Source organism: Sus scrofa, chromosome 7 (assembly GCF_054392235.1).
Source record: "Sus scrofa isolate SSC_HxYL_T2T_F1_AM1 chromosome 7, Sscrofa_HxYL_maternal_Yorkshire_Landrace_v2.0, whole genome shotgun sequence".
Classification (NCBI taxonomy): Eukaryota; Metazoa; Chordata; class Mammalia; order Artiodactyla; family Suidae; genus Sus; species Sus scrofa.
This window is the reverse complement of record NC_139389.1, coordinates 36,127,149-36,152,917: the sequence shown is the minus strand read 5'-3', so window position 1 is coordinate 36,152,917 and position 25,769 is coordinate 36,127,149. Positions and strand designations below refer to the sequence as shown.

General features: G+C 35.8%; 1 protein-coding gene across 5 annotated transcripts in view; it reads left to right on the top strand.

The window, feature by feature from the left end:
* Positions 1–25,769, top strand: part of KHDRBS2 (KH RNA binding domain containing, signal transduction associated 2) — a 523,676-nt gene that overhangs the window by 308,701 nt on the left and 189,206 nt on the right. The window lies entirely within an intron of this gene.

The following is a 25,769-nucleotide window of genomic DNA, read 5'->3' as shown; positions in this document are numbered from 1 at the left end:
GTCAAAGCTGAGCAGCCATAACAAGAGCTCTACTCAGATGTTTTAAAAAATCATACTGATATTCTCAAATTTCAGTGGATCTTTTTCAGTTTAAATGATTCTCTACATATTATTTCATGTATAAAGGGGGGATGGGGACAATTGCAAAAATACTTGCATCCCAACTTTTACTTTTCTAATGCTTATCAATGTGTATACCAAGGATTTACTTTAAAAAAAAAAAAACTCACAAAATTGTTTGACAAGTCCCATTGGAATAGTAAAATTAAGAATATATGGAGTCTGAATAGTATCATTTAAGCCAAGATTTCCTCATCTTTACAACAGAAATGATGTGTAGCAGGAACTAACATAGTGTTGCAGGTCAATTATATTTATAAGGAAGCAAACACATAGACTCAGAAGAAGAGAGGAGGGGATGGGAGGAGGAAAATTGGGGGAAGGTGGTCAAAAGGTACAAACTTCCAGGGATGTCAGGTTCAACATGATAAATGTAATTAACTCTGCTGTGTGTTATATATGAAAGTTGTCAGTGGGGGAAGGCTAGAGGAGATGAGACTTTTCATCACAAGGAAAAAAACATCTTTTTCTATTTCTTTAATATTTTATCTATATGAGATGATAAATGTTTAATAAACTTACTCTGGTAAACATTTCATGTAAGTCAAATTTTGTGGTACACCTTAAACTTATTACAATGCTGTATGTCAATTATGCCTTAATAAAACTGAAAGAAAAAAGAAAACAAAACCAGAAATGATAATAGCTTTCCTCCCTCTCACTGGGCCAGTGTGAGTCTCCAGTTGTGTAATATATATGAAAATGGTTTGAAACTCTTAGATAAATGTAAGATTTCATATTTAGTGAAATATATAGCCGATTTAGAAAATTTTGTAATTTATAATACCAGATATGAGTAGGTTTTATAAAACTTTGAGTCAGTGTCATTTTAAAAAATTAATTAATTTTGGGGGGCTGCACCTGTGGTATAGGAAAGTTCCCAGGCTAGGGGTCAAATTGGAGCTGCAACTGCCAGCCTACACCACAGCCATAGCAACACAGGATATGAGCTTTATCTGCAACCTACACCACAGCTCATGCCATCACCAGATCTCCAACCCACTGAGCAAGGCCAGGGATTGAACCTGCATCCTCATGAATGTTAGTTGAATTCCTGTCCTCTGTGCCACAGTGGGAACTCCCTTAATTTATTTTATATTGAAGTAATGTTGGTTTATAACATTATATGTGTTTCATGTGTACAACATTGTATTTTTACTTCTGCATATACAACAGTGTGCTCATCACTAAAAATTTATTCTCCACCCGTCACCATACAGTTGACCACTTTACCCATTTTGTTGTCCCCCCTTCCCCTACCACTACTGCTTTGTTTTCTACATATTTGTTTTGTTTTAGTTTTATTCATTTGTTTAGTTTTTTTTATTTTCATTGTTTGCTTCTTATAGTCCACATATGAGTGAAATCACATGGTATTTGTCTTTTTCATTTCGATTTCTTTCATTTAGCATAATACCGTCCATGTTGTAGCAAATGGAAGATTTCATCTTTTTAATGACTAAGTGGTATTCCATTATATATAGCACATCTTAAAGTCTCCACACAAAAAAATATTAGAACTAATAAATGATTTCAGAAAGGTAACCAGATATAAGATTAATATATAGAAATCTGTTGCATTTCTTTACACTAATAATGAAGAATCAGAAAAAAAAATGAAAAAAATTCCCATTTAAAATTGACAGAACATTGCAAATCAACTATAGTAAAAAATTTTTTAATAAAATTGTATCAAAAATAAAATGAATTACCTCTAATTAAACTTAACCAAGGAACTGAAAAACCTGTACATTAAAACTATAAAACATTGATAATGGAAATTGAAGATGATTCAAAGAAATGGAAAGATACCCCATGCTCTTGGATTGAAAGAAAAAACATTGTTAAAAATGGTCATACTACTTAAAGCAGTGTGCAGATTTAATACAGTCTTTATCAAAATACACATAATATTTTTCACAGATCTAAAACAAATCCTAAAATTTATATGGAACCACAAAATACTTAGAATTGCCAAAGCAATCCTGAGGAAAAAGAATAAAGCTATAGGCATAAACCTTCCAGACTTCAGCATATACTACAAAGCTACTGTAAACAAAATAACATCATACTGACACAGAAACAGACATAGAGCTCAATGGAACAGAATACAGAGCCCAGAAATAAACTCACACACCTAATGTCAAACAATGCATGAAAAAGTGGCTAAGAATATACAATAAAGAAAAGACAGTGTCTTCAACAAGTGGTATTGGGAAAGCTGGACAGCTGTATGTAAATCAATGAAATTAGAACACTCCCTCACAGTATATACAAAAATAAAAGCTTTAAAGACCTAGATATAGGGCATGGCACCATAAAACTCCTAGAAAAGAACATAGACAACATTCTCTGACATAAATTGTAGCAGTATTTTCTTCCATCAGTCTCCCCAGGCAATAGGTATAAAGGAAAAAATTAGTAAATAGAACCTAATGAAACTAAAAAGCTTTTTCACAGCAAAGAAAACCATCAACAAGACAATAGGACAACATCTGGAATAGGAGAAAATGTTTGCAAATGATGCAACAGACAAGGGGTTAGTATCCTAAATATACAGGAGTTCCCATCGTGGCTCAATGGAAACAAATTTGACTAGTATCCATGAGGACACAGGTTTAATCCCTGGCCCCACTCAGTGAGTTAAGGATCCGGCATTGCCATGAGCTGTGGTGTAGGTCACAGACGTGGCTTGGACCTGGCGTTGCTATGGCTGAGGCATAGGCTGGCTGCTACAGCTCCAATTTGACCCCTGGCTTGGGAACCTCCATATGCTACATGTGCAGCCCTAAAAAGATCGAAAAAGTAAAATGAATTTTTTTAAAAAAATTTAAAAAATACAAATAGCTCATATAATGCAATACTAAAATAAATAAATGGGCAGAAGACCTAAATAGACATCTTTCCAAAGACAACTTATAGATGGCCAACAGGCAGATGAAAAGATGCTCAACATGTCTAATTATTAGAGAAATGCAAGACACAATGAGTTATCACCTCACACTGGTCATAATGGCCATCACCAAAATACCTACAAATAATAAATTCTAGAGAGGGCATGAGGAAAAGGAACCCTCCTACAATTTTGGGAATGTGTACTAGTATGGCCATAATGGAAAATAGCATGGAGGTTCCTTAAAAACTTAAAATAGAGCCACTGTATAATCCAGAAATCCCACTCTTGGGCATATATCTGGAGAAGAGGAAAACTAATTTGAGAAAATACACCCCCAACTGTTCACTGCAGCACTATTTACGATAGCCAAGACATGGAATCAACCCTAACGTTAATAGAGGAATGGATAAAGAAAGTGAGGCACACATACACAAAGGAATATTAGCCGTAAAAAGAATGAAAAAATGCCATTTGCAGTGACCCTGATGGACCTAGAGAATATTATACTAAGTGAAGTAAGTCACACAGAAAAAGATAAATATCATCTGATAGCACTTATATGTGGAATCTAATAAAAAAATGAATCTGTATGCAAAACAGAAACAGACTGAGATATAGAAAACAAACTTATGGTTATCAAAGGGAAGATGGAGGAAGGGAAGGACAAATGAGGATTATGGGATTAACAGATATACATTACTGTACAGCAAATAGGTGAGCAATGTTTTACTGTTTAGTACAGGGAATTATATTCAGTATCTTGTAACAGCCTCTAATGGAATATAATCTGAAAAAAGTTAACTGAATCTGCTGTACACCTGTAACCAACACAATATTGTAAATCAACTGTAGTTCGATTTTTAAAAAAATAGGCAGAGGAGATGAATAGATATTTTTTCAAAGAAAACATGCAGATGGCCGACAGGTACATGAAAGCATATTCAGTGTCACTAATTATTAGGGAAATGCAAATCAAAAGTGATATCAGGATGGCTATTATCAAAAGGTCAAATAACAAGTGTTGTCGAAGACGTGGAGGAAAAGGAACTCTCATAACGTTGTTGGGAATGTATTGCTGCAGCAATTGTTCCCTAATGGAAAATAGTATCATTAGTATATTCACATTTTCCACAAATACAGCGAAAGAAATGACGTCTGAAGTATATATTCAGAGTAAACATGATAACTGCATTGCTGCAACACAGCTCCCCTGAACTGTGTGTGAATGGAGGAGGCGGCAGGATATCCACACAGGTGTTTTGAGTTGAAATGTGGCAAAATGATTAGCAGCAAGGCTAAATTATTTGATGTATATATATTTTTTGTTTTTGTTTTATTTTATTAGTGGCCATTATAAGTCATGGCAACAATTTGGAAACACATGTAATCTACTTGCAATAGTGGGCTGTGGTGAACATTATATAATCCTCATAGTTCTGTTTCAGGTATTTATTGGTAATTTACTTGGTTTAAGGATAAGTGTATAGTGTAAGGGAGATGGATGTTTGCCATGGGTTAGTCAATGAATCTGTAAAAAAGATGTTGAAATGGTAATTATTAATTTTGCATTTAGGTCCATACACTCAATGCATAGTCTTGAAAGTCCATATTGAGATATTTTTTTTAAAAAATCATAGAAAAAGATGAGATAGAAATTCAAAAACATTTTATAAGTCCTGTCTTCAGCCATTGTCCCCAAAGCCATTGTCCCTCATCAGGTCAACCTTATTGTGCTTCTGACTTGTGTAGCCAAGTTTGTCTTTGCAGCACAAGGTTTTTAACTGAAAAGCTCTCGTAGTCAAAGCTTCAGTTAGTTAAAGACATCACTCAAAAGTGAAAAAGTGGAACAGAGTGCTCTGCTATATATTCTTATGGTCAGTTGTTAATAAAAATGACCTGGACAATGTTTATAAAGTCTTATGAATTTTGCCTTAGTCATAATTATCAAACATATAGTATCATTGATGGCAGCCACGTGTACTGTTATACTATAATTATACTGTTAGACTATAGCTTTGAATGCGCTCTCCAATGCAGTATGTCAGGTATAATTACAGAATTCTTGTAAACAGATTTGGTCTAAGGAGTGGTTTTCTGTGTAGAGATAATGTTTTACTTTAGTAAGATATTTGAACTGAAAACACTATAATTATAGAACCTCTGTAAATGTATTTTTAACTTCTCTGATGGTATGCCAAAAAAAATACTCCTCAACAAGAGAGTAAAGAATTACTTATTTAGATAGCGATGTCATAAACACCTTTATTTGCTTAGGATTAACTTCTGCATTTTAAACATGGGTGTAGATAGCTCCGTCGAGGACACTTTATAGCCACTAACCTAAGATCACTGCATCCCATAAAAGGATTCAGTAATTTACACTGTGCCCGGATGATCTGATTCCCGTCTTTGAATGTCTTTAAAATATCTTGGAGTTCTCACTGTGGCTCAGCAATAACAAACCCAACTAGTATCCATGAAGACGCAGGTTTGATTCCTGGCCTTACTCAATGGGTTAAGGATCTGGTGTTGCTGTGGCATAGGTCATAGACATGGCTTGGATCTGGGTCAGATTTGGCGTGGCTGTGGCATAGGCCGGCAGCTACAGCTTCAGTTCAACCCCTAGCTTGGGAATCTCCATATGTTTCAGGTGCAGCCCTAAAAAGATAAAAAAATAAAAAATGAAATGAAATATCTTCCTTTCAGACTAATAAAGTGAACGATCTGGATGAATGGGCATGGCAGGATGTCGTATTCTTGACCATTGTGTTAAGAAGCAAGCTCTCGGAGTTCCTGTCGTGGCACAGTGGTTAATGAATCCATCTAGGAACCATGAGGTTGAAGGTTCGATCCCTGGCCTTGCTCAGTGGGTTAAGGTTCTGGCGTTGCCGTGAGCTGTGGTGTAGGTTGCAGATGCGTCTCCGATCGGATCCCGCGTTGCTGTGGCTCTGGCGTAGGCTGGCAGCTATAGCTCCGATTAGACCCCTGGCCTGGGAACCTCCATGTGCTGCGGGAGCGGCCCAAGAAATGGCAAAAAGACAAAAAAAAAAAAGAAGCAAGTTCTCCAACACCTTCTTAAGAAATGCTTGCTATGAAAAGAAAAATACAGCAATACCAGACTATACCAAGTAAAATGCTAGTGCAGAAAAAAAGTAATTTTTAAAAGCTAAAATGTGGTCTTTTGCATTTCAATTAGAAATGATTAGTAGACTGATAACTATAAATTATCTAGTCACTCCTTCATCCCCCTCCCCCAATATTTTGAAGTTCCTTTTTTTTTTTTTTTTTTTTTTTTTTTTTTTTTTTTTTTTTTTGCCATGCGCATGCCATGCAGAGTTTCCCAGGCCAGGGATTAAACATGTGCCACAGAATGGACAATGCCAGATGCTTAACCCACTAGGCTACCAGGGAACTCGTGGAAATTCTCTTTTAAGTCACTCCAAAGCCTTCTTCTCCAAAAGGTTTTACTCTCTGTTTTCACAAGGAGCCATTCATCAATTTCAAGTCTACTCTTTCAGGGCAGCAAAGACACTTTGTCTACAGTCATTTTCTCAGTATGAAAAATCTGCCCCAAGTACAGATTCATTGATATTAAACAAAGTTTCTTTCTTACTTATTCTTGCCCATTTTTGAGTAATGCTTACTTTTTTCTACTTTGGTATAGAAGAACATAGAACAGAGCAGAAATAGCATGAATTTGAAACCAATCTCTGTGCCTCATGCTTCTTTGGGGGGAAAAAATCCAAAAGAAATGGACAGCTGACCTCTTGGTATTTTGTATGCCTGTGATATTGTTATTTCAGTCCCCCTAAAATTGTGCCCGGTAATATTAGTGAGATTTCATCATTATAAACATCACTAGAATTAATCTGAGTACATAGCATGTTTCAGCTTATTAACTATCCATAAACAATGAACTACAGCTACACAAAAACTCATATTCCTTCCCTTCTCGAAAGAGCACTATGACATTCTGCCTCACCTCGGGGAAAATCAACCTAAAGGAAACTTCACTTAAAATCCTCAAGGGATGTCTTTTCTTACACATTCTAAATCTTGCAAAGACAAATGGTCCTACCCCAGAGATGGCAGTAAACCAAAAGCTGAACTAAATAAAGATGAGACAGTTTCGTAGAGAATATGCACTTTCTTGACACTCAGTGTGAAGTATATTAACACAGAATCCAGAATTTTATCATCATTGATTGATCAAGGAAACAGACAGTAGCACTCTCTGTACGGGAAAGAACAAAAAAAAAAAAAAAGTCTAAGATTAAAAGAGTCTTGGAACATCTGGATACTAACTTTTACTGAGCATTTGAATACTCTACTGTCTTAATTCTGTAAATTCATTTCCTAGCATCTGTTTCAGGAGAAAGTTGATGATATCAGTAGTGATTACTATACGGTCATTTACACCAGAGTAATACATTGAATTGTCAACATCAGCACTTATGGTTAAACAGCAAGCCATTCAACTCTTGAAGCTGTACTGTATCCAAAGCAAGAGAATTAAGATGCAGCAAAATAGAATTTTCACACAGAAGAGTCTTTCTGACAGTGTATCAGCTGTCATCCAGTAAGCTTGCCAAAGATAGCTACTCTCCCAGACACAAGAAGTTTCAGTCCCATAGCCACCCACCTTCATGCTGATTCTGTTAGGAGGCTTTTTTTTTTTTTTATAAGAAATAACAGCATTAACAACCACCAGGCTATTTGATTCCTTTCCGGATGCTCAGCTGTCATAGAATACCACATTTTGGTTTTGAATATTGTGCTATTAAACCTTCTGCTCATTCAAAAAAAATCTGTTTTTAATCAATTAAAATAGCTATAAGTACTATTACCATCTATTTCAGTTTTAAAACCAGAGGTAAAAAGATGGTTGATAAAACACTTTATAGACATTTTTGCATTTTAGGAAGATATCATTAAACCAGAGAAACATTTATACCTGAGAATGTAAATGAATTGTTGAGATTAGTGGTTGTTCTTTTAAAATTTAGTCTAAATAATTTTCTATAAATACACAAAAACTACTTATCATTCCTGTAAGCTACATCTATAAATAAAATTACAATGTTAGTGTAAATGGGAGTGGGTGCAGTTTGAGTTATGGAATAGAGAACTGTGTAACTGTGAGATAACACGTATGGCTTCCTAACAGACTGATCATATATTTCCTATTTAAGGCTATCCTTCATCAAGAGAAGGGCATTCCATTTGTCCATGTTTAAAAACAAAATATATAGTGCAAAATGCACACGAACATTAATCATTGGGACTTTTAGGACTAAAAGAGACAAATAAACCTCCCTTTTCTCTTCCAAGTACAAAATAGATTGAGAATCAAGTCACAGGTTAAAATACCACCACCTTTATTTAAGATACATTGTCAGCTTGAAATTTTCAGCCAAAAGAACTGTGATCTGGAGGTGGATTTCTGAATTGCATCTGGTATCTATGTCTGGTTCCTTTAATCTACCTAGTTAATTTCCCGGTACCTTTGTAAAAGGATTAGCCTGCATCATCATTATGGTCACCTCTCTCTCTCTCTCTCTCTCTCTCTCTCTCTCTAGCAGTTGGTATGTACCACTCTGCTTAAGCACACAGATAGATAAAGCATTAATGTGATTTATAAATACAGATATACTAGTTCTTTAATTATCTGCATTGTGCCATTCTGTGGCAGTTTTAGACCTTTTCTAAGTGGGAAATCATTTTTGTATAAGTGGTTATTATTATGGATCGTAAATGGATTTCGTGTATTGATGTAACCACACTGGGAATCCTTTCTTAACATTTGTTTTTCATGTTTTATGCCTGACAGTATCAATTCTTTTCATTTACACCTGACATATTTCTATTTATTTTTAAAAGTATTACATGGCTTAATTTTATATGGAAATAATAGAAAATTAAAATCAAGAAAATACATTTAAAATTAAATCTACATAAATTAGGCTTTAGGGAACCAAAAAATGGAAAGAAAGTGCTTCTAAATAAATGAAATTTTACATGCAAATATTTCTTTGTGCACTTGGGTATTCAGTTCAGTCAAAAATAAATATGTGGTATCTGGCTACAAAATATAAACAAAGCCTGTAGGAATGGAGAAGCTGACAGAGAAGGAGAAATAGTACACATTCTGCCTTCTGGCTCAGTTCAGCACATTTTTCAGTACAATAAATATTTGAACATAATCATTTCCTTGTGAAAATAATGTTGTGAAATTTTAACAAAGAATCTTCCAAATAAGGAAATCCTAGTTTTATTTTCCTGAAATTTACTCATCTTAAAAATATGGTTTTAAAGTTTTGAGATGGCTGGTGGCAATTATTTATAACTAATAAAATACTTCTATTACTACAAAAACTTTAGCAATTTTTCCTGTGTTCATTTATATTATCTATATTGTTCTATATAGGTGCTCATCTTGGGAGGACTATTTGTTTGTTAGTACACTATTATCAAAGACCTTTCTATTACCTTCTTATAATAATATCAAACATTTTTCACAGTTATCTTGAGATATAATTAACCTACCACACTGTGTAAGTTGGTGCGCAAGGTAACTATTTGACCTCTGTACATCGTGAGACGATTACCACAATAGGTTTAGTTATTGTCCACCATGTATAATCTATAATTTCACTGAACAATTTCTCTCCTTCCCACCCCCCTCCTCTCTGGAAATCACCTTTATTCTCTGCATCTATGACTCTGTTTCTGTTCAGTTACATTAGTTCATTTGTTTTGATTTTTAGATTCCACGTATGAGTGAAATCATATAGGATTTGTCTTTGACTTACTTCACTTAGCAAAATACCCTCTAGGTCCAGCCATGTTGTTGCAAATGGCAATATTTCAGTATTTTTATGGCAGAGTAGTATTTCATTATATATAGGATATATATATGGGGGGGAGAGAGAGAGATGACATATATCACCTCTCCTTTAGCCAATCATATATTGATGAGGACTTAGGCTGCTTCCATATCTTGGCTACTGTAAATAATACTGCAGTGAACATAAGAGTCCATACATCTATTTTAATTAGTTTTTTTGTTATCTTTAGTTAAATACTGAGGAATGGAATTGATAGGTTGTATATATGGTAGTTCTATTTTTAATCTTTAGAGGAACCTCCACACTGTTTTTTTGTATTGTCTGTACCATCTTACTTTCCCACCAGCAGTGAAAGAGGATTTTTTAATGTACATCCTCATCAACACTTGAATTTTTTTTCTTTTTTTCTTTAGCTGTTCTGACAGGTGAGGTGAAATTTCATTGTGGTTTTGATTTGTCTTTCCCTGATGTATAGTTGAGCATCTTTTCAGGTTTCTTCTTTGGAAAAAATGTCTATTAGATCTCCTGCCCATTTTTAATCAGATTGCTTTTTGTTAATGAGTTGTATGATTTTAATGTATTCTGGATAACAACTGCTTATTGGATGTATGATTTCCTTCTCTGTGCACAAGCTTTTTAGTTTGATTAGGCCTCAGTTTTTTTCTCTGATGTCATTGAGTTTATTGTCTATGTTTTCTCCTTGGAGTTCTATATTTTCAGGTCTTATATTCAAGTCTCTAATCCATATTGAGTTTATTTTTGTATATTGTGTAAGAGAATGACCAAATTCATTTTTTTGCATGTAGCTGTCCAGTTTTCCCAGTAGCATTTTCTGGAGAAATTTTCCTCATTGCATATTCCCACCTTCTTTGTAATATAGTAATTGTCCATGTGAGCATAGGCTTATTTCAGGGCTCTCTATTCTCCATTGATATACCTGTCTGTTTTATACCAGTACCATATTGTTTACTATAGCTTCATAGTATAGTTTGAAGTCCAGGAACCTGATTTATACCTCTAGTTTTGTTCTTTCTCAAGATTGCTTTGGTCATTTGGGAAACTTCTGTACCTCCATACAAATTTTAAAATTATTATCCCAGTTCTGTGAAACTGGTATTTTGGTATTTTGATAGAGTTGGTTTTGAATGTGTAAATTGCTTTGGGTAGTATGGGCAAATACTTTAACAATACTAATTTTCTACCCATGAACAAGGTATAAATTTCCATTTGTTTGTGTTATCTTTCTTTAATCATTTTCTTAGTTTTCATAATATAGGTCTTAAACCCTCTTGATTAAATGTATTCCTAGTTATTTTATTCTTGTTGATGCAGCTATAAATTAATAAATTTATTAATCTCTCATTCTGATAGTTTGTTATTAGTGTATATAAATGCAACAGATTGTATATTAGTTTTGCGTCATGCAAATTTACTGAATTCTTTATTAGTTCTAATGGATTTTTGGTGAAAGCTTTAGGGTCTTCCATATATAGTATCATGTCATCTGCTATAGTGATAGTTTTTTCCTTTCTGTCCAATTTTAATGACTTTTATTTCTTTTTCTTGTCTAATTTTCCCATGGCCAGTACCTCTAGTACTATGTTGAATTAAAAGCAGCAAGAGTGGACATCTTGTCTTATTCTGAATCCTAAAGAAAGAGATTTATGTTTTCACCTTTGAGTATGGTTTTAGCTGTGAGTTTGTAGTCATGGCCTTTATTTTGCTAAACATCATTGTTTGTTTCCTCTATAACCACTTTGTTGGGAGTTTTCTTTTAATCATAAATGGGGGTTGAGTTTTGTCAAATGCTTTTTTTGCATCTATTGAGATGATCATGTGATTTTTTTTATCCTTTGTTTTGTTAATGTGGTATATCATGGTTCATTCAATTCAAATGTACTCTTTAGAAAATGAATAATATTGAGGATTTAGCAGCATCGCACCAAACCATTTTACTCAGGGGAATGTGCTCGCCCTTTGTGGAATAATGTACACAAGTTATACTATGGTATTTAAAAACTTCAGATATTATACTCTTTGAATGTATCTTTTTAGGTCATAAACTATTAATCATTCATGGTTATTCTGGCAGACTCCATCCCAGTGTCTTGTGCAATAACAGCCTCTGAAGAACTCCCTGATTAGACATGTAATCTCCCTTTCTGCAGTTGCCCCTGCACTTGAACTCACCTCTTCTCTTTGCTGATCCCCATTGACTCATCCTTCTGCTACCTGGATACTTCTCAGCCATTATCTCCCTTCCCACCTTGTCCTGTTTCTATCTGAGAGCAAAACTGACAGAGGTGAGATTGGAAAAAGAAGGATAAATAAACTTTATAAACACCTCTTGATCACAATCCACTGACTTTTGTTAAATTATAGGAATGATGACTCTCAGGCAACATTTATTATTTTAGGCATAACTGTTTATATTTTTAGTAGAATATATTTTTACCTTTATAAGAAAATTATTTTATTGTTTGTGTACAATATAATTGAATTTTTGGTGATTCATATTATTATGTAAAATAGGGGGTGTTTAATTGAGATATGCAAAAGAGTTGCTCATTTGGAACAAAACGTATCAGATTATCTCTATTCATCTGAGTAGGAAAATTGCATGTTTTTAATTTTGAGTGATGTTTCTTTGATCTTTCTAGGCTTGGCATTGAAATGAAACAAAACTGTACTGAACCCTAATACTTACACTCCTCCAGGCAAATCACGAACTAAGCTGCTTAAGTTAACTCCCTCTTGTTTTTTCCTTTTTTACCTCTCTATATATTCTCATTAAACTTATAGTCACTAGTGATCTTCTTTAGGGGTTTTATGGAGTCCATTACCCTGCTAATTCATTCAGAAAGTCCACATCAGCACATGACTGTGAAGTTACTCTCTTTGGGAGTTTCCTATAAGAATTGCTGATTCAAGAATCTGGTTATTTTGCAACACTTCTTTTTTCAGTGCCTTTACAAATACAAACATCAAGTTATGGGATGTTAGATTCGAGGAAAAGAGGGCTAAGAAATCGAATAATCCTGACCTTTATTTGATGAATGAGAAGACCAGAAAATTCAAAGAAATGACATGCTTAAATTCATGTAAAAAGTTAATACAAACAACAGCTTCCGGTACCAGTTATGAAGATACTATATATTTATTTATAGTAAATGTAGATTAATCTGTTTAAATATTGGTTAATGGACAGCTATATGCTTTTTAGCTTGTTAGTTTTCCACTGGTCATTGAATTTGGATTCACAGTATCGTTTTGTTATATTTAATGATAATGTTCAGGAACTTAATAACATCATTGAGTCTTGCTAGGAGCGCCTATTGTTGTTCAGTGTAATGAACCCAACTAGTATCCATGAGGATGAGGATTCAATCCCTGGCTTCACTCAGTGGGCTAAGGATCCAGCGTTGCCGTGAGCTGTGGTATAAGTCACAAATGCAGCTCGGATCTGGCATTGCTGTGGCTATGGCATAGCCTAGCAGCCTCAGCTCCATTTCGACCCCTAGACTGAGAACTTTCATATGCCATCAGTGCGGCCCTAAAAACAAAGAAAGAGAGAAAGAGAGAAGGAAGGAAGGAAGGAAGGAAGGAAGGAAGGAAGGAAGAAAGAGAAAGAAAGAAAGAAAGAAAGAAAGAAAGAAAGAAAGAAAGAAAGAAAGAAAGAAAGAAAGAAAGAAAGAAAGAAAGGAAAGAAAGAAAGAAAGGAAGAAGGAAGGAAGAAGGTAGGAAGGAAAGAGAGAGAAAGGGAAAGGAAAGGAGAGGAAAGAAAGGAAAGGAAAGGAAAGGAAAGGAAGAAGAAAAAGAAGAAGGAGTCTTGCTAAATTATTTCATTGTGAGTAAGCGATTTTATCTTTCTTTGTAATACATTCCAAATTTCTTTTTTTTTTTCCCACTGTACAGCAAGGGGGTCAGGTTATCCTTACATGTATACATTGCAATTACAGTTTTTCCCCCACCCTTTCTTCTGTTGCAACATGAGTATCTAGACATAGTTCTCAATGCTATTCAGCAGGATCTCGTTGTAAATCTACTCTAAGTTGTGTCTGATAAGCCCAAGCTCCCGATCCCTCCCACTCCTTCCCCCTCCCATCAGGCAGCCACAAGTCTCTTCTCCAAGTCCATGATTTTCTTTTCTGAGATGTTCATTTGTGCTGGATATTAGGTTCCAGTTATAAGTGATATCATATGGTATTTGTCTTTGTCTTTCTGGCTCATTTCACTCAGTATGAGAGTCTCTAGTTCCATCCATGTTGCTGCAAATGGCATTATGTCATTCTTTTTTATGGCTGAGTAGTATTCCATTGTGTATATATACCACTTCTTCCGAATCCAATCATCTGTCGATGGACATTTGGGTTGTTTCCATGTCCTGGCTATTGTGAATAGGGCTGCAATGAACATGCGGGTGCACGTGTCTCTTTTAAGTAGAGTTTTGTCCGGATAGATGCCCAAGAGTGGGATTGCAGGGTCATATGGAAGTTCTATGTATAGATTTCTCAGGTATCTCCAAACTGTTCTCCATAGTGGCTGTACCAGTTTACATTCCCACCAGCAGTGCAGGAGGGTTCCCTTTTCTCCACAGCCCCTCCAGCACTTGTTATTTGTGGATTTATTAATGATGGCCATTCTGACTGGTGTGAGGTGGTATCTCATGGTAGTTTTGATTTGCATTTCTCTTATAATCAGCGATGTTGAGCATTTTTTCATGTGTTTGTTGGCCATCTGTATATCTTCTTTGGAGAAATGTCTATTCAGGTCTTTTGCCCATTTTTCCATTGATTGATTGGTTTTTTTGCTGTTGAGTTGTATAAGTTGCTTATATATTCTAGAGATTAAGCCCTTGTCAGTTGCATCATTTGAAACTATTTTCTCCCATTCTGTAAGTTGTCTTTTTGTTTTCTTTTGGGTTTCCTTTGCTGTGCAAAAGCTTTTCAGTTTGATGAGGTCCCATGGGTTTATTTTTGCTCTCGTTTCTATTGCTTTGGGAGACTGACCTGAGAAAATATTCATGATGTTGATGTCAGAGAGTGTTTTGCCTATGTTTTCTTCTAGGAGTTTGATGGTGTCCTGTCGTATATTTAAGTCTTTCAGCCATTTGGAGTTTATTTTGGTGCATGGTGTGAGGGTGTGTTCTAGTTTCATTGCTTTGCATGCAGCTGTCCAGGTTTCCCAGCAATGCTTGCTGAATAGACTTTCTTTTTCCCATTTGATGTTCTTGCCTCCCTTGTCAAAGATTAATTGACCATAGGTGTCAGGGTTTATTTCCGGGTTCTCTATTCTGTTCCATTGGTCTGTCTGTCTGTTTTGGTACCAGTACCACACTGTTTTGATGACTGTGGCTTTGTAGTGTTTCTTGAAGTCTGGGAGAGTTATGCCTCCTGCTTGGTTTTTGTTTCTCAGCATTGCTTTGGCCATTCTGGGTCTTTTGTGGTTCCATATAAATGTTTGGATTGTTTGTTCTAGTTCTGTGAAAAATGTCATGGGTCATTTGATAGGGATTGCATTGAATCTGTAGATTGCTTTGGGTAGGATGGCCATTTTTACAATATTGATTTTCCCAATCCAGGAACATGGAATATCTTTCCATTTCTTTACATCTTCTTTGATTTCTTTGATTAAAGTTTTATAGTTCTCGGCATATAGGTCCTTTACCTCCTTGGTCAGGTGTATTCCGAGGTATTTGATTTTGTGTGGTACAATTTTAAAAGGTATCGTATTTTTGTATTCCTTTTCTAATGTTTCATTGCTGGTATACAGAAATGCAACTGACTTCTGAATGTTAATCTTATATCCTGCTACTTTGCTGAATTTATGAATCAGTTCCAGTAGTTTTGGGGTTGAGTCCTTAGGGTTTTCTAGGTATAGTATCATGTCATCTGCATACAGTGACAGTTTGATCTCTTCTCTTCCTATATGGATGCCTTTTATTTCTTTTGTTTGTCTAATTGCTGTGGCTAAGACTTCCAAAACGATGTTGAAGAGCAGTGGTGAGAGTGGGCATCCCTGTCTTGTTCCAGATTTGAGTGAGAAGGCTTTCAGTTTTTCCCCATTGAGGATTATATTTGCTGTGGGTTTATCATAAATGGCTTTGATTATATTCAGGAATGTTCCCTCTATACCCACTTTGGCGAGGGTCTTGATCATGAATGGATGTTGAACTTTGTCAAATGCTTCTTCTGTGTCTATTGAGATGATCATATGATTTTTGACTTTTTTTTTGTTAATGTGGTGCATGATGCTGATTGATTTGCGTATGTTGAACCATCCTTGTGAGCCTGGGATGAACCCAACCTGGTTATGGTGTATAATTTTTTTGGTATGTTGTTGGATTCGGTTGGCTAAGATTTTGTTGAGAATTTTTGCGAGGGCGATCTGGCTGTGACATCTGTCACCCCATTGATCGCCAGGGTTGATTCGGCTGATCTGGCTGGCTAGGCGGGTGTCCCCTTCCTCCCTCACTGCTCCATGTGCGTCCCTCCTGAAGCTGCGCGCTCGGTCGAAGAGGATGACCATCCCCGATAGAGGAGGACCGTTCTTTGGTCAAGGGTATACGAGTAGCTGCACTCCCCTGCTAGAACCTCCAAACAAGCTCTCAGGGTCCAATTTTCTAAAATCTTTCCATGACCTCTGCATTTCCCCCCACTTCTCAGCAAGTTGAATGTGATTGATTAGGGAGGTCTTAATAACCCTCAGGTATCCAGATGGTAGAAAACAGCCTTTGGGCAGACTCATATTATATTGCTATTAACACGACTAAATGATGAAAATTAGGTACTGTAATAAAATGTTCCCTAAGCCAAATTCATGCAGATAGAAAAACTGATGTTAGCTTTTGATATTGGCCTAGAGCCATTCATGTTAAAGACAGCTATGAAGAATCATTCTGAAGAATTTACTGGAAGGTGTAACTACCAGTAAAATTTGAATCTTCTTCCAAAGTTGTTATTCTGATAATTTCTTGAAGGAAAATGACTTTACAATCACCTCAGTTGGAAAGAATGTAACATCAATAGGGTAATTTTTTTTAACATTTAAGATTAATTTTTAAACTTTCAGTACTTTTAAAAATCACAAGTACAATTGGATATTGAAAAATGATGTATAAAGCCTCCAAACCCCAATAGAAATTAAATGTTACTAGCACTAGAATTTATATCACTTTGTAAAAGTTTGCTTTAGTGAGGATGGCCAAAATACTATTACTCTATAATTTTTTTAAGGGCCTCACCCATGCCATATGGAAGTTCCCAGGCTTAGATGTCAAATTGGAGCTGCAGCTGCCAGCCACAGTCACAGCCACAGCAATGCCAGACCTGAGACACATCTGCAGTCTGTACCGCAGCACACAGCAATGTTGGATCTTTAACCCACTGAGCAGGGCCAGGGATTGAACCTGCATCCTCATGGACACCAGTTGGGTTTGTTACCACTGAGCCACAATGGGAACTCCTAGAATATTTTTTTAAAATAAAAACTCTAGATATAAACAGAAAGAGTAGTGTTGACCGATACTTAATTTTGAGTATGAACTCTTAAAACTTCAAATAATAAATCATTACCATTCACTAAGTTATAATTTGATTGGGAAAGTTGTTACACACTCAAGCACAGAACTGACACATTATTTTATTTTTTTTAATTTTTGTTTCTGGTTTTTCTGTTTTAATCTTATTTCCTGACAGAACACTCAGCTCCCCCTAGGTTTCCGGGAGAAGCCATGACGGCTCTGGGATGGGGGAGGGGGGTGGCAGCGCCACTCACGGTGTCACCCAGCGGGCTTCCCCAGGGGAGGCCCTGCAGGCAGAGCTGGGAAGCCCCAACGGGGCTAGTCGGGCCATGCTGCAGACCCCGGTCTGGGTGGGCACATTATTTTAATAAAATGATAAACTCTCAAGTTGCAATTTCTAATCTCCCATGACTCTTTTCTTTATGACTTTGCATATTAACACTTCTTCCCACTTTATTGTCTTGTTTTTTGTTTTTTGTGTTTATTTGTTTGTTTTTGTCGTTTTTAGGTCCACACCCCTGGCATATGGAGGTTCCCTGGCTAGAGATGGAATCAGAGCTGTAGCTACTGATCTGCACCACAGCCACAGCAACGTGGAATCCAAACCTCATCTGCTACCTACACCACAGCTCACGGCAATGCTGGATGCTTAACCCGCTGATCAAGGCCAGGGATTGAGCCTCAGTCCTCACAGATACTAGTCAGGTTCGTTTACCACTGAGCCGTAATGGGAACTCCTCACTTTATTTTCTGGCGATCTTGAAAACCACATAGGAGCAAAAATTGATTTCTAGTCTCATAGCATTGTGGTTGGAAAAGATGCCAGATATGATTTCAGTTTTCTTAAATTTACTGAGGCTTGATTTCTGGCCTAAGATGTGATCTATTCTGGAGAACATTCCATGTGCACTTCAGAAGAATGTATATTCTGCTGCTTTCAGATGGGGTGTAAATATCATTTAAGTTCATTTGGTCTAATGTGTCATTTAAGGCTTGTGTCTCCTTATTTATTTGTTGTCTGGATGATCTGTCCATTGGTATAAGTCGGTTGTTAAATTTCCCTACTGTTGTGTTGCTGTCAAATTCTACTTTATGGCTGTTAGCATTTGCTTAATATATTGAGGTGCTCCTATGTTGGGAGCATGTATATTTATAATTGTTATATCTTCTTGGATTGATCCTTTGATCATTATGTAGTGTCTTTCTTTGTCTCTTGTGACAGTCTTTATTTTATTCTAAAGGTCTTTTTGTCTGATAGGAGTATTGCTATTCCAGTTTTCTTTTGATTTCCTTTTGCATGGAATAACTTTTTCCATCCCCCCCACTTTTAGTCCATAGGTGTCCCTAGATCTGACATGGACTCCTTATAGTCAGCATACCTGTGGACCTTGTTTTTGTATTCATTCAGCCAGCCTGTGCTTTTTGGTTGAACCATTTAATCCATTTATGTTTAAGGTAATCATCAATATGTATGTTCTTATTGCCATTTTTCTTCATTGTTTTGGATGTGTTTTTGTAAGTCTTTTTTTCTTCCCTTCCTCTTTTGTTCTCTTCTCTTATAATTTTATGACTACCTTCAGTGTTTAGTTTGGATTGCTTTTTCTTTTTTGTGTATGTATCTATTGTAGTTTTTTGGTTTGCAATTCCCGTGAGGTTTAGATATAACATTCTGTGTATATACAAAATTGCTTTAAGTTGCTGGTCTCTTAATTTTAAACGCATTTTCCATATCTTGCATCTGTACTACAGATATGGAGTAATTGCTGGTTCCGATATCATATTTTGTGTGTGGTACAACCACTGAAAACAGCATGAAGTTTCCTTAAAAAAGTAAATATAGAGCTACCATCTGATCCAGCAATCTCACTTCTGGGCACATATCCAGAGAAAAACCACAATTCAGAAAAATGCATGCAACCCAATGTTCGTGGAACCATTGTTACAAACCAAGACATGGAAGCAACCTAAATGTCTATCAACAGAGGAATTGATAAAATGTGATAGATAGATAGATAGATACACACACACACACACACACACACACATGTAATGGACTATTACTCAGCCATAAAAAAGATGAAATAATGCCATTTGAAGTAACATGGATAGACCTGGAGATTATCATACAAAGTGAAGTCAGAGAAAGAAAGGTATCATATTATATTACTTATATATGGAATCTAATAAAAATGACACAAATGAACTTATTTACCAAACAGAAACAGTCTCACAAATGTTTGAGAATAAACTTTTGATTACCAAAGTGATAAATTAGGAGTTTGTTATTAATATATACAGACTATTTATAAAATAGGTAACCAAAAAGACCTATGCATAGCACAAGGAACTCTACTCAATATTCTCTCATAACCTATATGGGAAAAGAATTTGAAAGAAAATGAATACATGTATATTCACATATACATATGTACATATCTATCTGAATACATGTATATTCAAATATACATATATATAAATCTGAATCACTAGACACTATAAATCAGAATACACAAGACACTAGCACAAAATTATAAAGCCACTATACTCCAATAAAATAAATTTTTTTAAAAATTTAATATTTTTCTTGAATTTTTCATAAATATTAAATGCCAATATGACCGCAAACTGTATGTGTACCACATGTTCAATTAGGTCAGATTGCACTGTTTTTCAAAATAAAGAATTTTTAATATAGTGAAAAAAATAGTGGCATCACAAAGAGAATCTGATAGAAAATCAATCATCTGGCCCAATACACAAAGTGAATTTTATAATCTTTCTAAAGCTTCTTGAAATCTTTTTTTCAGTTATAAATACAGTATAGATCATAAAAGACCTTTGCCATAAAATATGGGTAGAAGTACTAGGTATGATAGAACCTAATAATGCATACATGCCCTTTCTAAATAATTGTTGTTCCTCTAGGGCAAAAATATAATGACCTACATATATAGTCCTATGTTAAATCCATGTCATATTGTAGCACCTCACTAAAATGTATATCTGTTATATGATCTTAAAATATGCTGGAAAGGATATTGTAGTATCAGATTAAATAAAACAAATGAAGTGATGGAATATTTGGACATTGTGAATAATATAAATAATTTAGATTTTTAAAATACTCATGCCTCAACGGAGTCAGAATTATAAAATAGCAAACTCATATTTCCTTTTCACTAATCTGTCTCCACATAGTAATTTTATAATTTTATCATGAAAATAATGCTTGTCATCTTTGGGAATTGGAGAGTTGTAAATAAGAAGGAGGAAAAGTAATTATTTTTCTCCAGAAATCATTCAACTTTGCTTAGCACTTTACACTAAGTAAGTTCCAGGGACTATAATTACTAAGTAGAAATTTGAATGTAGAAGCGAAAAAGTATTGCTGTGTTGTGTACTGAATTTGAATAGGCACTCAAAGTGTTAATTGATTACAACCACATTGTTTTCTTTAGGAAACATCAATTGTTCTGTGGAAATTTTAGCATTTTACATACAGTGATAAACACAAGGATATGGTTTGCGTACCCATGCAAGCAGTGATTAGAACCTAAGCATTAATACCTAGACACTAGAAAGCTCTCCAGGTATAGGGAGTGTCAAGACTGGGCAGAGTGCAGTGCAGAAAGCTCATCATTGTCGGTCTCCACATATCTAAAACAAATCCCAATAATTATTTGCATTGATAGCCTAGTTTATTTGCAGATACAGACTGTCACATGCTACAATTTTATAGCTGATTAAAAAACTCAGCTATAACTTTTAATGTAAATATCTCATCCTCGTGTTATCCCATTTATAAGCAGCAGATGCGCATTTTACAGTTTGTGCATTACAACATATTTTCATCTGTTTATTGTGAGTTGAAGCCACTTGTGGTTTTAAAGTGATAGATTATGAATGCAGTTACCCTTGGCCCATCAAATTGTTAGCATGTTAATGGGACAGACTGGGGAGTTTGGCAATCAGTTCTTAACTTTAGGTGCTTAAGGAAATTTTTCTTTTGAGATAGGAGATGAGATAATTATATTTATTTAAAAAATATGATAGTCCCAAGTTAGCTTGCAGACTTTTCTATTCTTTATAATACTCTGAGTAAAAAACATCATTTTTCTGAAGTTGTCAGTACCTAGTTGAGAATAACTCTTAAATTTTAATGAGTAAAATTGATATGATGTTTTTAATGTTTTGTAGAGCAGCTTATAATTAAAATTTTATGTTTCTTAGGGGTAAAAAAATGTTACTTGCTCATAACAATAACTCCAATATTTAGCATCTGGTAGTTATTTCATATTTTTGTAAAATAAGTCTATAAACCTGTTATGTGCCTACTTAGTGCTTTGTTTATTATCATTTATCCTCCTAAAGACTCTATAAGGTTGGCTATATTTTTATTATTTTGTTATTCTTTGTGTTGTTATTTTCTCTCAAAATTTAAGCATGTTTTCCTATTTGCCCAGCTCTGCATTGTCAAAGTCAGTAATGGAAAGTCTGTCATATCCTAAATTTTAGGCAGCTTCTCCAGAGCTACATTATATCAACTAGATACTATTTCTGGAGAAAGCACTAGATGATGAGTGTGAAGGACAATGGAGGTGACGAATGAAGTCAGAAAGCCAGACTAGTTTGAAATGCTTTCCCACCATTTTTCATTATACAGACATGAGAGATGACTTTATAAAATGATAATAAGATAAGAATCCAGGAAAATGGTCATTAGTCTGTGGTCTCTTTGTCCCTCAAGCTCTTCTTCCTGGACAATACCCTTCACTCTCCTGACTCTGACCCCACCAACTTGCTGATGACACCAAAATATCTTTCTTCAAATTCTGAGTGTCCAACTTAGACTCAGTGCCCATGCATCCTGCCTTTTACCTAGAATTTCTACGACCAAAATCCCCAATCCCTGTTTCCTCCTAAGACCCTTCAGAAGTGGCCTCTGGCCCAGGTCATCCTGGAGTTTGCTGCAGCCCTTGAGTGCACAGAGTTGGGCCTGAGCCTTTTTCTGATAGCACCAGTCTCCTGGGCTCTGCTTCCAGATTTGTTCTTCAAGCCTACTCTTGATGCTTTCCATCTTCATCGTGTTGCACAGTCACCAGCTCAGGAGAGAATTCCACACCCTCTCATGCCATTGTCTTTCTAAAGCATGTATTTCTACTTTAAAACTCTTAGAAACCCCCTTGTCTGTAACATCAGGTTCAGACTCCTAAGAATGGTACTTTCACAATCCACATTCGAAAATACCTTACCAAGCTCAGCCCCTGCTCCTCCTAAGCTTACCCACACCCATCCCACTGTCCAGCAATAATTAATGCCTCCAGCACAGTTCTTTTCTTTAAATGCATTTTCACTTTGCATTTATGTGTCCTCTTATCAAGTTGCCTCTTTTCTGTCACCAGAATCAGACCCACATGTTTCTTTCTCTACTTAACATTCCCTCGTACCTGTATCTGTAAACCCATAGTGCTTTTAGATAACACCAAAACATTTTGCAATTATTTTTATATGAAAATTTTTTCACATTTATTTATATTCCTTATATGCTATGGACCTGTCATTTCATCTAAGTGTCAGTTCTCTCATTCTTAAAATGGTAGTAATATTTCTGCCTACTTTATAGATATGTAAAAGTTGAAGATAAAATACCTGCAAAATAAAATGCCTGACACACAATGAGTGCTCAGTAAATATTCTGAGTAATATTCATGTGCTTATCTTTATTACAAATTTTATTATTCCAGGAGTTCCCGTCGTGGCGCAGTGGTTAACGAATCCGACTGGGAATCATGGGGTTGTGGGTTCGATCCCTGGACTTGCTCAGTGGGTGAGGGATCCGGCGTTGCCGTGAGCTGTGGTGTAGGTTGCAGACGCCGCTCGGATCCCACGCTGCTGTGGCTCTGGCATAGGGCCGGTGGCTACAGCTCCAATTCGACCCCTAGCCTGGGAACCTCCATATGCCGTGGGAGCGGCCCTAGAAAAAGGCAAAAAAACAAAAAAACAAACAAACAAAAAAAATGAACCTGACTGTTGTTTGAGGCACCATTTTCTGAAAAGGGTGTTCAATGAAGTGAAAGATTTAAAAGGTTTAATATTAGTATTAAAACCCAAGCCCCTAGTATGGCCTTGGTTTTATTTAATCCATTCTATACCACCACCTTACCCAATCCAGTGTGGTGCTCAGTAGAGTGGTCTAATTGCAATTAGACAGAAAAACAGTGAATGGTTATTGAACACAGGGAAAGAAGTGCCCTCCTTGGTTGGCTTCATTTCCATATGCCTGATTTATCTGGATCCTGTGTTGCTAGGCTACAGTGAACAGCTCATTGCTTCCTATCTGCTCTGCCTCATTCTGTCTTGGGCCTCCATCCTGCTTACAGCCTAGTCTCAGCACAGCACATCCAGTGAGTGACCTCATAAATTTTGTCTTGGTACTCCTCTGTTTAAAACCCCCCAGTGATTCCCAGTTTAACTGGGAGTACTGACCTAAGGATGCTCCAGTGACACTGACTTTACTGATTTTTTTTTTTTTTTTTTTTTTTTTTGTCTTTTTGCCATTTCTTGGGCCGCTCCTGAGGCACGTGGAGGTTCCCATGCTAGGGGGTCCAATCAGAGCTGTAGCCGCCGGCCTACGCGAGAGCACAGCAATGTGGCATCCGAGCCGCGTCTGCAGCCTACACCACAGCTCACGGCAACGCCGGATCCTTAACCCACTGAGGAAGGCCAGGGATCGAACCATCAACTTCGTGGTTCCTAGTCGGATTCGCTAACCACTGAGCCACGAGGGGAACTCCTGACTTTACTGATATTTCACAAACCTGACAGGCACACTCCCACCACAAAACACCTGCCTTTGCCCCTCCCACTTCCATAAAGCTCTGCCCCCAGAGCTCTCCATTCACCCCCTTGTCTTAGCTCACAAGGAACTTCACGAGGCCTTTCCTGTTTAAAAACAAAGAGCACTACCACCTTCTCCAGCATGTTCTGGACCTTTTCCTGTATATACATAAATATCATATATATCATACCAATGGCATAGGGAAGTTTCCAGGCCAGGAGTTGAATCCAAGCTGCAGCCAGGAGCTATGCTTCAGCAGTGGCAATGCCAGATCTTTAACCCACTGCCACAGGCCAGGGATCAAACCTGAGCCTCTGCAGTGACCTGAACTGCTGCAATCATATTCCTAACCCACTGGGCCTACAGCAGAAGCTCCTTGTCTTGTTTTTCATATAGCAGATATCATCACATATTTATTAGTATAGCAATATCATCACATATTTAATATTTAACATAGCACTCATCACATATTATTGATTACTACTTATTATTATTTGTCTTGCTCTCCAACCACTAAAATTTTGGTCCACTTCAGGCAAGGATTTTTGTCAATTTAGTTCATTCCCGAACTCCTATACTGATGTATTATAGCCTATCAATGAATACTGAGCAAATGATTTCATTGATTAACTAAAAAAAGGAAATACAGTGATAATTAAGCTTAGCTATTATGTTCCAAGTTTTAAGTTAACATGTATTTATACAACCAAGTTATAACTGATGTATAATTAACATATCTTTATGTACTTAGAATTAATAATAAACTAATACTAAACTGAATAAAATTTAAATTAATATAAATAATATTAAATAGACCATGAGACCATATTTACGTAATCTTAGTTTTTGACAATATTTTAATGCAATCCAAGAGTCCTAGATTTTTAAGAATAAAGGCCGAGATATATTTATCCAATTAGACATTTTTATCTATGTTAGAATGAAATGTCACAAATTAAATCTGAGGATCATTGTTAGACTTTAAAAAATTATAATGCTGATTACATTTCAGGATTAATATTCATGATGTAAAATAAATAGCTAAAAATTTTTATCAAATTTATTATAATGTGATTGAAAAAATTTGTACCATTTAAAGTGGATGATTTGATATTTTGGCATACATATACATTTGTGAAACATTTAGTACACTCAGAATAATTAATATATCCATCAACCCCAGAAGTTTCCTTATAACTGTAAAAATCTCTTCTTCCCAACTATCCCATCTCATTTACTGAAGCCAGGATGACGCTATAGATTAGATTACATTACACAAATAAACCAATTTGAAGAGAAGCAACCATGTAACAATATTGAGTCTTCCAAGATATGACATGGTTTTACTCTCCATTTGTTTAGGTTTTCTTTAATTTCTCTCACCAAAATTTACAAATTTCAGTGTACAGTTCTTTTACATCTTTTACAAGAGTATCTCTATTTTATACTTTGATTCTGTTGTAAGGATATGTTTTCATATTTTTGTTTCTAATTATTCATTGTGAATACATAAAATACAATTTATTTTTATATGTATTTTGTATC